Source organism: Lepus europaeus, chromosome 8, assembly GCF_033115175.1.
Source record: "Lepus europaeus isolate LE1 chromosome 8, mLepTim1.pri, whole genome shotgun sequence".
NCBI classification, from domain to species: domain Eukaryota; kingdom Metazoa; phylum Chordata; class Mammalia; order Lagomorpha; family Leporidae; genus Lepus; species Lepus europaeus.
In genome coordinates this window covers 11,215,792-11,228,868 of record NC_084834.1, presented here as the reverse complement: position 1 = coordinate 11,228,868, position 13,077 = coordinate 11,215,792, and the positions used below count along the sequence as shown (strand labels likewise).

At 53.9% G+C, this 13,077-nt stretch overlaps 1 protein-coding gene across 1 annotated transcript in view; it reads right to left on the bottom strand.

Moving 5' to 3' along the window:
- Positions 1-12,305, bottom strand: part of LOXL2 (lysyl oxidase like 2) — an 80,026-nt gene extending 67,721 nt beyond the window's left edge. The window contains exon 1 of the mRNA XM_062199373.1: positions 12,136-12,305. The gene's annotated coding sequence lies outside the window, so the exon portion shown is untranslated. The remainder of the gene's footprint in view (positions 1-12,135) is intronic.
- Positions 12,306-13,077: the final 772 nt, after the last annotated feature.

The following is a 13,077-nucleotide window of genomic DNA, read 5'->3' as shown; positions in this document are numbered from 1 at the left end:
CCTTCCGTCTGAAGAAGGGCGCTCACCTGTGTAAGCATACAGGTGGGACAGCCAGGTGGCTGCTGACTTCCTGAGCGCCTAAGCAACAGGTCAACCCCACAGACACCCGACTGCGCCCCCAAATAACGCACAGGGACACCCTGTGAGCCCTAGGCAGCAAAAACGAAGAGGATCACTGTTCCTGCCAATGGCAACAGCACGTCCTGGTCACACACAGACAAGGGGAACACGCTGGACGTGGCCACCACGCTTCTGGCTTTTCTAACTCACGTATACAACCTGATCCTCCTAACCAGCCCCTCCACCTACACAAACACCCGGGGCATAGCATGCTCCTGCAGCAGGCCTCCACCCAGGGCCCCAGGGAGTTCTTACTCCACCTCTTGAGCTCTGGGACTCCCAGCAACAGGGCCCTGCCTGCCCGAATGTGCAGCTTTGCATCAAAACCATGCGCTTCTCAGCAGTAGCCACAGTGTAGGCAGAGGGCACTTGCTCCCAACTGCGGCCACCCCAGCCACCCCACCCCCGCCCCCGCCATCATCCTCCCCCTCTCTCCAAGCTCCGCTGAATTCCTTTACCCAGAGAGAATGCCTCTCTTGACCTTTCTGCCACTAGTTGGCCTGGGAGCTGCCTGCTCCACCACACCCTCCCCCTGCCCGGGATTAAGCGCCCCTCCCAGCTGCAGCCAGGCTCTGCCTCTGGTCCCCAGGGAAGACATTCCTCAGTGCAGGGAGGCTGTCCTGGGTGAAGGGGGCGTGCCCACAAGATGAGGGAAGCGGTGGGGTGAGAGTGCCTCTCTGAGCCACCCAGACAAGAATGGAGACTTTCACGCCCGCGTTGGCCAGAGCGGCTCCCTCTGGCCCCCGGCCAAGGATTCCACCCCAGTCTCGTCTATTTCTGGCCACACAGCAGCAGGAATGGTCAGGGCACAGGGAGATGGCGAGAAGGTAGGCACACAAAGCTGAATATTTTTCAGCCTCTAAAAAGAAACCTTTGTTGGCATAATTTGTTGTGACCAATTGGGGTTCCCGCAGTCCAGCTCTGGCTGTGGCTGGAAACTCATTCTGACCAGGCTGCTTCCTGGGGAGGCTGAAGGTAGGATTTCAAACACTTTGAAATGTGCCCATGACAGCCAGCCCCCTGGACTGGATCAGCAGGCAAAGGCCAAACGGATCACGACCACAAGAGACACATCTCGTCTGGACAGACAGAAGGGGACCCGGAAGTGCACAATCTGCTTAGCCACCACGGAGAAACTGACCAAGGCAAACAGGCTCCCACCCCTCCCTCCTACCTGGATTGCCAGAGGGGTAACACAATATACAGAAGAACAAGAACCAGTGCAGGGAGTGGTCTCAGGTTCAAATCTGCCTCCTGCAGTCAGGAGAGGACCTGAGAGTGTAAAGTACCCAGCACAGTGCCTGGTCCGTCACTCATCACTCACGCTGACTGCGTCGTAGCTATGACAGTCAGCAATCACCTGGGTGAAATGCAAAAGAGGGCTCACTCCACCAAGTGACGCTCTTAAGCGGCCGTGGGGGTGACAGGACCTCACCACCCCACACACTCTCAGACACACTGGTCTCAGAACTGGCCATCCCTAGTGACACGGGCCTGAGTTTCCACGCCACGTTGAAGGGGATGCTAACGTCCACACCAGGCAGGGGAGCACAGAAGCCAGGAACAAGGTGCGGAAAGGCATGCAAACTGGGTGGGCAGTCCTCTCCCTGGCAGGTCCAGGGCCGGGGCTCCTGGAGGAGGGGTGCAGAGGCTTGGTCCAGCCCAGACACGGAGGTAGGCAGGCAGGCAGCAGGCACTCCGACAACTGGTGGGAGCTGATGGAGGTGCACAAACCAGTCTAAGCGACGATCCAACAAAGGGGCCAGGGAGGCACGTCCTGAGCTCGGTGTCTAAGCTGCAAAGCTCGCCTTGTGCCCTGGGCAGGGCTCATGTGTCACCGCAGCACCCACCATGGCTTTGGTCACCTTTGTATCCCCAGAAGTGGCCCAGCCGAGCACTCAGCCAAGCAAATCCACTCTTCAGGTCTTTGCTCATCACACGACAGCCAAACTCAGAAGGACCAGCAAGAGCAGGCGCAGCTGGCACAGAGGCCACGGTCACATCCTCAGCTTGTCTGGAAATGCCTGGCTATGGGAGGGGCGTGGAGGGTGGAGCAAGAGCACGGCTCCAAAGTTCGTTAAGTGTGCAAGATCTGGGATTCTGTTGTCGCTTCCAGCCCAGGCTCCCACCCAGAAACCCCGTGAGCAGAAGCAGCAGGTGCCAGCTGCCACATCACCACTGCTGGCCTGGCTCGGCTGCACCCTGCCAGCTGGACTTGGGTCACCATCAAGATGACGGCATCTACACAGTAGGGACATCCGCACAGAGTCCCACAAGTTGTTGCTCCTCCAGGGAGGCAGGCTTTCCCAGCTGCTGCTGGAGTTGATCCGTGTCACTGGCACGGGTCTCACGTCACTTCTGAGTGGCAGGATGCCTCCGCGGCACACACAGCTTCCACCTGCTCCCCCAAGCTCTGGCCACTCTGACCTGTGTGCAGGTGAGCCCACCTGCTTCACACGCCCTGCCTCTGCACTTTCCGTTTCCTGTTCTCACACCACACACGCACCTCGGAAATACACCTTGTTTGAGAACAGACTCGCATGCGTATGCAAGAAAGATCAAGGAATCTACTACAGCCTGTTAGAACTGAGAAGGAGTCTTACAGGATACAAGACCGATGCACAACAGTGAACTGTGCTTCTATGCGCCTTCAGTGAAGAATCCTAAAAATGAAGTTAAAAAAGCAATCCAAGGCCGGTGCCGTGGCTTAACAGGCTAATCCTCCGCCTTGCAGTGCCGGCACACCGGGTTCTAGTCCCGGTTGGGGCACCGGATTCTGTCCCGGTTGCCCCTCTTCCAGACCAGCTCTCTGCTGTGGCCCGGGAAGGTAGTGGAGGATGGCCCAAGTGGTTGGGCCCTGCACCCGCATGGGAGACCAGGAGAAGCACCTGGCTCCTGGCTTCGGATCAGCGAGATGCGTTGGCCGCAGCGGCCATTGGAGGGTGAACCAACGGCAAAAAGGAAGACCTTTCTCTCTGTCTCTCTCTCACTATCCACTCTGCCTGTCTCAAAAAAAAAAAAAAAAAAAAAAAAAAAAAAAAAAAGCAAGCAATCCAATTTACAGTAGCAACAAAAAAGGGAAACAACACACACGTAGGGGTAACGTTAACAAAATAAATGGAAAATGCAGGCTCTGGAAACTAGAAAACATTGCCTAAATAAACAGAGCATAAGACTTAACCCAATCCCTATTTGAATCCCAGCCTGTTTCTTTGAGGAAATTGACAAGCTGATTGATTCTAACTCGCATGTGGAATTGCAAGGGATCCAAAACAGCCGAGACAAAAAGTAAGAGGATTCGCACGTCCTGGTCTCAACACGCACTGCAAATCAAGACCATATGGATCGGACATAAGGAAAAACACAGAGATCAATGGGGCAGAGCTGGGAGTCCAGAAATAAACCTTCGCGTCCAAGGTCAGTTGATTCGGATGAGGACGCCAACATTGGCCAGTGGGGGAAAGAACAGTGCTGGAATAGCTGAGCAGCCACTCGCGAAAGAATGAGGCTGCACCGTGGCCCTACACCATGGACACGAATTAATCCAAAACCACCAAGGACCTAAATGTGAAAGCTAAAACTAAAGAGAACGCAGGGGCAGGTCTTCATGGTCTTGGCTCTGGCGAGGATTTCTTAGATAAGACGCCACAAGCACAGGTAACAAAGGAAAAATATGCAAGTTGGACCTTATACAAATTAAAAACTTGTGCGTACGGGCGCCACAACTCACTAGGCCAATCCTCCGCCTGTCATACCGGCACCCCGGGTTCTAGTCCTGGTCCGGGAGGAGGCACCTGGCTCCTGGTTTCGGATCAGCACAGTGCACCGGCCATAGCGGCCATTTTGGGGGTGAACCAACAGAAGGAAGACCTTTCTCTCTGTCTCTCTCTCTCTCTCACTGTCTAACTCTGCCTGTCCAAAAAACAAACAAACAAAAACTTGTGTGTATGGAAGACAGTGTCAAGGAGTGGGCGTTCGGCACAGCAGTGCGATGCTGCCTGGAAGGTGAGCATCCTGTATCAGAGTTCCGGTCTGCTCTGGGTTCTGGCTGTCTGCTAGTAAGCACCCTGGTAGACAGCGGTGATGCTTCAAGTACCTGGGTCCCTGCCACTTGTCTGGGGGACCTGGATTGAGTTCTGGGCTCCTGGCTCCGGCCTTGCCTGGCCTTGGCTGTCGTGCACTTTTAGGGAGTGAACGGAAGATCTCTATGTCTGTCTGTCTCTGCCTTTCAAATAAAGAGAAATAAATTTAAAAAGACATTTTCCTTTTTTAAAAAGATACTCTCGAGTTGCCTCACAAACCAAGGCAGCACTGATGGGGGTGACTTAGTGTGCTTAGTCTACCGTGTTATCTTCTGTTGGCGTGTCTAGCTCCCTCCTGGGATCATGAACCCCCAGGAGGGAGGGTGTCAGTATCTTTGCATTGCTGGATCCCCTGTGACCAGCACAGAATAGATGCTGAGTAAATGTGAATCAAACTGGAGAAGAAAAAAAAAATAAACACACTCTCATGAAAGAAAAACAATAAGCCATGGAATGGAAGAAAACATCTGTTACCTGTGTACTGGATAAGGATTCAGTATCCAAAATGCATAAAAATGTTGGCAATTCAATAATAAAAATAGCCAAGTAAAAAAAAAGACACTACTTCAGAGAAAATACACCAGTGGATAGTAAGCACACAAAAAGCCACTCAGTATCAGTAATCACCAGGCAGATGAAAATGAAAACGACCACGAGACAGCACTTCACACCAGGAGGATACACGACAGAGGATGGTGTCTCAAATACTTGGGCCCCCGTCACCCACGTGGGAGACCCAGTTGGAGTTCTTGGCTCCCAGCTTTGGCCTGGTCCAGTCCTGGCTGTTGGGGACATTTGAGGAGTGAATCAATGGACGAAAGAGCTCTCTCCGTCTCTCTCTCTACCTTTCAATTTAATTAACTTTTTAAAAGAATTTATTTATGTATTTGAAAGTCAGAGTTAATACAAAGAGAGAAGGAGAGGCAGAGAGAGAGAGAGAGAGAAAGAGAGAGAGGTCTTCCATCCACTGGTTCACTCACCAATTGGTTGGAGCTGCACCTGTCCAAAACCAGGAGCCAGGGGCTTCCTCTGGGTCTCCCACAGAAGTGCAGGGGCCTAAGGACTTGGGCCATCTTCTACTGCTTTCCAGGCAGAGAGTAGAGAGCTGGATCAGAAGTGGAGCAGCTGGGAGTTGAACCGGCGCCCATATGGGATGTTAGCCCTGCAGGCAGCAGCTTTACCCGTTATGTCACAGTACTGGCCCCCAATTAATTAACTTTTTAAAAAAAATTTTTTGACAGGCAGAGTGGACAGTGAGAGAGACAGAGAGAAAGGTCTTCCTTTGCTGTTGGTTCACCCTCCAATGGCCGCTGCGGACGGTGCACTGCACTGATCCAAAGGCAGGAGCCAGGTGCTTCTCCTGGTCTCCCATGGGGTGCAGGGCCCAAGGACTTGGGCCATCCTCTACTGCACTCCCGGGCCACAGCAGAGAGCTGGCCTGGAAGAGGAGCAACCGGGACAGAATCCGGCACCCCGACCGGGACTAGAACCCGGTGTGCCGGCGCCACAGGCGGAGGATTAGCCTATTGAGCTGTGGCACCGGCCTTAATTAACTTTTAAAACTCTACTTATGTAGCACTTAGGTAGCCGCCTGCTTTACCCTCAAATCCACACAGGCTTGCTAATGCTCCGTTCTTGGTCTAGGTGGTAGCTGCAAGGTCACGTTCGCTTGGTCAAAGTTCACCCATCATGGGTATTTGTAATCAACATTCCCTTGGTCAAAGTTCACCCATCATGGGTATTTGTCATCAACGTTCATAGCAGCATTGTTGCCCACAGCCAAACGGTGGAAATATCCCAGATGTTTCTCAATGGATGAATGGATAAATACACGTGCCATACTCATTCAAGGGCATGACACCAGAAGACATTCTGACAGATGCTACAACATGGTCAGACCCTTAAAGACATCTAAATGAAGCAAGCCAGACACAAAGGGACAAACACGATTCTCTTTACAGGAGACACCTAGTGTGGTCAAGCTCAGAGACAGGAAGTAGAGCAGCAGTGGCCAAGAGCTGGGGGAGGGTGAGATGGGAAGTCAGTGTTTAACGAGGGGTGGGCATTTGCCATAGCAGTTAAGATGCCCCTCGAGACACCCGCCTCTATGGCTGAGCGCCTAGCTGTCAGTCTTGGCTCTGTTCCCGACTCCAGCTTCCTGTTAATGTGCACTCCGGAAGACAGCAGGCAGTGGCTCAGGAACCTGGGTCCCTGCCACCCAGCTGGGAGACCCGGATGGACCTGGGGGCTCTTGGCTGCCTGGCTGTGCTGGGCATTTGGGGAGGGAACCAGGAGACCTCTTTGTTTCTCTCTGCCTCTCTGGTTTTCAAATACAATGAGAAATAAATAAAAATTGTAACCACAACTTAACGGGTACAAGGTTCCCATTTTGGAAGAAGAAAAGCTTCTGAGGCTAGATGGTGGTGATAGTTATACAACAATGCGAATGAACACGTAAAAATGATTCAACTGGTAGAGCTGTACATTGTGTACATTTTGCCAAATTCTTTAAAAAGTGACCTAAGAAAGTCTGTCCAGGTATGTACTTAGGATCGGTGTTCTTCTAGCTATTATTATTCTTTGAAAAAAAAAAGGTTTGCTTTAAAAATGTATTTTATTCAATTTTATCTTCGCATTTGCTTTAGAAATATATCTAGGCAAACATCTTCTTAGGGGATCTTGGAATCACACAGGCACTCTGAAAAGCTGTGGGGTGTTTACCCAGGGGTAGGGCAGGACAAGGCTGCAGGCGGGCTGGGGCTGGAGCTGGGAGAAGGTGGCAGATCCAAGTTCAAGGAGGATGATAAAGAAACCATGCACGCGGCTGTTCACGAGGCACAGAGTGGCTGAAGTCATAGGTGCACACGTCACAGGCGAGCGCCAGGATTCCTGGGACACGCACCCTCCATGGCATGCTGACAAGTCATTGAGGGGGACCTTGCGGAGCTGTGGCCGCAGGCCGTCTGCAGGCCAGCTGCGTCTGCTTGTCTGACACGGCTCCCAGCAACGAAAAAGCAAGAACACACGCTGCCATTCGCACAGAGCGCCGTGACGAACCATGATGCTACAGGTCTCCCAAGGACGGGACCGACAGCTCTGGGCGGAATTTACGGACTGTGATCCTAACCACAACCTCACTGTCTGCTGATTAATTCTTGCTCTGACATCCTTATCCCACCCCACCCCCCGCCCACAACGTTCCCGCTATCATTATTCCTGCCAAGGGAAGTGCAAGCAATTGCTGGAAACTCTGGGCCGAAATCTCATCTACGCTGTCATCATTGTGCTGTATCACCCTCCTGCAAGCGGCTGTCCTGAGAGAGTGGTCCTGGGGCTCAGCGAGTGGTCCTGGGGCTCAGCGAATTTTCCGAGCCAGGCCGAGGGAGAAGAGCAGCCAGCGCTCCTGACCAGTGGTACGTCCTGGACGAGGAAATACGCGCGCACCACGTTCAACGTTCAACGGCAGGAGTACACCTGTGCAGTTAGCAGGATGAACAGTTTCCAGCCCTCGCTTCACCCCAGACAAGGTTGGAGACAGAAGATTCGGTTGTAGGAGGGGAGGACTTACAAAAGCTCAGTGAGGAAGACGAAATGCAAAAAGTTTATTTGGGTGCCAAACATTCAGATCTGTGCACACAAGGGGTCTTCAAAAAGTTCACAGAAAATGCATATTAAGAAGAAAACTATGCATGGATTTCGAAATGTTTTGCAGCAAAATAAAGCTAATTTAAGTCTCCTTCCAGTTTTCCACAGACTGTTGAAGTTCTGCACAGACCGCAGCTGCTGTGGCATCTCTGTGGGACTCTGCTTGTCCCTTCCATCTGTTGTAGCCCACGACTTCCAGGTCTGCTGGTTCTATGGGCCTGGGAGCAGGTGGCTGCGGCCACTTCAGCTGAGGTGGGGTGGGACTGCCACACAGGCTTTCTCCAGAGGGAGATGAACAATGCTCATTACAGGCTGCCCTTCTTGAAGCCCCCGCAGCCCCTGGGAGGCAGAAGCCCTTCCTCCCAAGGCTCCCCAGGCTGCCCCAGAAGGGAGCAATGTTGCAACCATTCAGACATTGCAGCCCCAGGGAAAGAGCCTGCTGGCTAAGGTGAATGCTTTGTCCTTTCTGAGTTCCTGCAGGTCAGCAAGGGCACCCATGCACCCGCTTCCCGCCCCTGCCTGGCTGTTTGTGGGAGGTCTGGCCACTCCCAGCTCAACAAACACAGCAGCACCAGAGAGTCCCTTTCCCAAGCAGCCTGCCAAGGAGGGAGGTTCTGATCCAGGGAATTTCACTAACAAGTTGTAAAAGTTGCTCCTTATCACCCCATCCTGAAAGCAAAGAAACCTATACTGGGCAGGTGCCAAAAGCAAAAGGCTCTGGTGCTGTGCAATGCAGGGGTCCCCAAAGGATCTGGAAAATGCACATCCATTGACTTTTGATTCCACTGTCCCCCAAACTCTTGGAGGCCCCCTCGTATATCCCCATTATCAATGGCGGAATAAACAGAATTGTTCCCTAAACCAAGGACTTCCACGGGAACCCTGTGCCTCTGCTCCCTTTCCCTGTCTTGGATTCGGGGGACACTGGTGTGCAGATCACCCAGGCAGTGCCCCCAGAGGGGTGATGATTCATCCCCACCAGGTTTCCCTCTGGGGACTTTGTTTCTTGTGGGAATTCCAGGTACAGTCGTTTGTCTCGTCCTACTTATTTATGTGTTTGGGAGGGAGCAGAGAGAGAGAGAGAGAGAGAGAAAGATGGAGACAGGTATCTCCTATCCAACTGGTTTACTCTCCTAATCCAAAAGCCCGCAGCCCAGAACTGGGCCAGGGACTGAATGATCCAACGCAAGGTCACAGGCATCTTCAATGCCCGGCTAAAAGCCTGCCCCACCCAACTTTGAGACCTGGACTGCAGAAGGGGAATGGATAATGCTCCCTCCTTCAGATGCCCCAGACGGGTGAATGGCTTTCTCACGGTTTTACAATAAGTGGAGAAAGCAAGCCAGGCTTCTCAACCTCGCAGCTCATTTATCCCAAGCACCTAATGTCCAACTACTCAACAGTCACCCAGGGAATTCTGACAGCAGGTGTATGGGAAGTGACCCACTCAGGAGGAAGGCCGAGCCCAGAGGAATTCTTCAGGGAGCAGCTGCTATTCCACGAGCATCACAGAGGGCGAGCTAAAAACCACTGCTGTCCAGGAACAAGGAGGCTGGCTTAGACCCTGGCTCCATCGGTCACTAGCTGGGCCGTAGAGGCAGCTTATCTGTTTGCTTCCTTCCTCAGCCATAAATGAATTCAGAAACACCCTCACTCTTGAGTGAGACGTTGTTTGAGACATCGTAGGAATCAAAGGCTTTAGTGGAAAGAAAAGTGGTTTAATGGGGCCGGTGCTATGGCACAGTGGGCTAAGCCTCCACCTGTGGCGCTAACACCCCATATGGGAGTTTGCTCGTGTCCTGGCTGATTCTCTTCCAGTCCAGCTCCCTGCTATGGCCTGGGAAAGCAGTGGAAGACGGCCCAAGGGCTTGGGTCCCTGCACTCACGTAGGAGACCTGGAACAAGCTCCTGGCTCCTGGCTTCGGATCGACTCAGCTCTGGCCGTTGCAGCCATTTGGGGAGTGAACCAGCAGACGGAAGAGCTCTCTCACTCTCCTCACCTCTGCCTCTACCTCTCTGTAACTCTGCCTTATAAATAAATATCTACCTGTTTCATTAAAAAAAAAAAAAAAAGTGAAGCCTAATCTCCTTCCAGGCCACTCTGGCTGGAGGCCTCTGACTTAAATAAATCTTTAAAAAAATTAACAAACAATACAGCAGGAATGCAACAATTTCTACAAATCAACAGACCTTCTAAATGAACTATAAAAAAACATCTGGGGGGAAGGTCGGGGAATTTAAAGAAGAGAGATGGTATCAAAGAATCCTGATTCAATTCTTAGATGTAGCAACATCAGATAGTGAAATATGCAGGCATGACAGGACACATCTGGCATTTGCCTTAAGGTATGAGCACACAGCCAAGGGACAGATGATGTTTAATGTGGCAACTTGTTCAGAGCCACTGAATCTCAGTGGAAGGCACTTCAAACATTTTTGGAGAAAGGAATCAAAAGATAGGCCTTGGTGTAAAAATTTGAAATCCATGCAGTTTTTCATCAGATGCATTTCATGAACTTCTTAAAGACCCCCTTGTATGCACAAATTTTAAAATTTTTTTTTGGTACCAAACTAACGTATCTCTTCATTCCATTTTTCACAAACATTTTTAAGTACCTCATTATCCCTTCTGTCAACTTGGATGCACATTTCTGAAATTTTGTTGGGAGTAAGAAATATTTTAAATAAATGATGCAGAATTTTCTGGGACATGAGCTCCACGGACGAGCATGTCCGGAGCATGGAAAATCTGCTTCCCCCACCAGGCCATTCCACTCTGGTCACCCACAGGTCAGAGGACAAGGACTTGGGAAGGGGCCAAGAGAGACCAGGAAAGGAAGGAGGGAGGGTGTTGGAGTAGGGGGCGGGGAAGGAGGTAAACGCCAGTGACTTGAACAAGCCCCTGCCTGGGAAGCACCCAGAGTCCGGCCAGCCACCAAAGCATGCTCTCTCTGCAGACTCGAGTTCCATATTTGGCTTCTTCACTCAATGACTAAGTGAGTCACTGGGAAACAAGCAGATGCACACACGGAGAGGCCCTCTCAGACCTAATCCCCAGGGGAGGGAGGGGCCCTGAGAGCTGCCAGGAGCCCTGGGGTGCGTGCACTTTGTCACCCCAGGGGTAGGTACTAGGGACCCCCGACCCCGGATCCCAGTGAGTCACTCATTGGCCTCATAACACAACACAACATAAATAACTACAAAAAGCCCCCAAGGATGGCAAGCGAGCTTCCGGAGTCCAGGGCACACGGGCCAGCTGTGGGTGGTGAGGAGGGGCCTGGCCTGATGGACCTGGGTTTGAATCCCATACTCGCTAACCCCTGGCTTTAAACTTCTGTAGTGTTCCTCCCGTGCACAAGGCAATGAGTGGACCGATTTTAAGATCTCCGCAAGTATCAAGGACTGCAGCTCATTGCGGCCAGGTTTCTGCCCGTCAATACAGCTCCCTCGGGACTCCAGCTCGGTCCCCTCCGCCCCCCGCAGCCCCCCTCCCCACTCCGCACTCTCGCAGGGTTTTGTTGGGGCGGAGTGGACAGCGATGGAGAAGGAAGGGACCGCCTTGCTTTCAGCCAATCACTCTGTTCCGGCCCTCACGACAGCGGCACCTGGAGCACGCAGACTTTGGCTGGGGAGAGGGGCGCAGTGGGCCAAGCGCCGGCATAAAAGTTACAGGCACCGGGGTCGCTGCGTAAGACCGGAATAAACTGTACCCGGGCGACTCGGCGCGCACGGCAAGAGGTTCGCCGGCGCTGGTTCCTTCCGACTCCAGGGTCTTACGGGGAATAACAGCGGGACAGGGTCCCAGGTCCCCGGACACACCAGGGTTGACTTGAGAACGCGTCTCCGGCGTGCGGACCGCACCTCTCCTCCTAGAGCCCCTTACCCCGACGCGTCCAAGCCCCGCGCGCTCCCAGTCCCCCAAAGCCACAGCTCCGTGGGCAACCCCGGCTCCCGCGCTCCACACCCCCAAATTCAGGATCTGTCCAGAGGCTCAGCCCCCAGCACCCATGGCTCCATGCTGCACCCTCCAAGGGACCCAGCGCGCACCGAGACTCCAGGGCGAGGAGGGGGAGAACCCAGCTGCCCGGTCCCAATGAAGTAGGGCTGGGTGGGGCCGCCCAGGCCGGAGTGGGGCCCGTCGGCTTGCACGTCCTTTCCCGCCGCTGCGCTCCCGCAGAACCCCAAGCACGGCCGAGAGGCGGCGGGGTGCGGAGCTTGGAGACCCGCGCACCGGTGCCCGCCTTCCCACGAACCGCTTCGGGGAGCCCGGCGCGAGAAGCGCCCTTACTTGGCAGCAGGGGTCCGGGGTGGCTGTGGCTGGGCCGGGTTGCGCTCTCCACGGGGGCCTCTATCTGCGCCGGTGGGGTCGCCGCTGAGCCCAGGGTCGGAGAGGAGCCGCCTAGCAGAGTTCTCCGCGAGCCGGCCAAGGCGAGCCCCGAGGGGAGGAAGCCGCGCGCTCCAGTCGCCCGCGGACTTTTAACCCGAGCGGGGCGGCAAACCCCTCCCCAGGCCCACCCCCTTCCCCGCAGGCGGCCCCCGCCGCTGGCCCGGCCTCCAGCCCCCTTTGTTGTAACCCGAGAGCTGCTGCTCCCGGGGCGCGAGGGGGCTGCACGGCGCGGGGGCGGCTGCGCGCCAGCGGGGCAGCCCTGCCCAAGCTCTCCGCGCCCGCCCGCCCGGGTTTCCGGAGGGAGGAGGCTCTTCCTAGGGGAGACTCCACTACCCCCACCCCCCTGGTGCGCTCGGAATTTAACCCTTCGATGCCCTGGCCACCAGCCCAATCTGGCTCCTTAGCCCGGAAAACCCCAGCCCTCCCTGGCACATAGTAGACACTCAATAAAAAGGTACGAATGAAGGGATTCGGAGAGACTGCACCTCGCTCTCCCAGACCGGGACTCCAAACCAAACAGCCCCCTGTCTGCCACCACACCGTGTCTGTGGCCTTGGCAGAGCCTGTCTCCCCGTGGGCAAGTTTTCTCTGTTTCTAGGCTGACCCCTCTTGCTAAAGCCCGTAAGATTATAAAGCAGAAAGAAGGCAGTTCTGTATGCAGTGTCTTGTCTGGTTATGCAGAAAAGCATGCTCCTGTGGAATACCCAGCTGGCATGACCGTGCCCCGGCGCTATCCACACTGCCTTAAAGTTGGGGTCCATTTTTGTATGAGACGTGCTAACAGGACACCAGGCCATGTGCCAATGCATAGCTGTGTCCTGAAATGATCCAGTCAGGGTAACT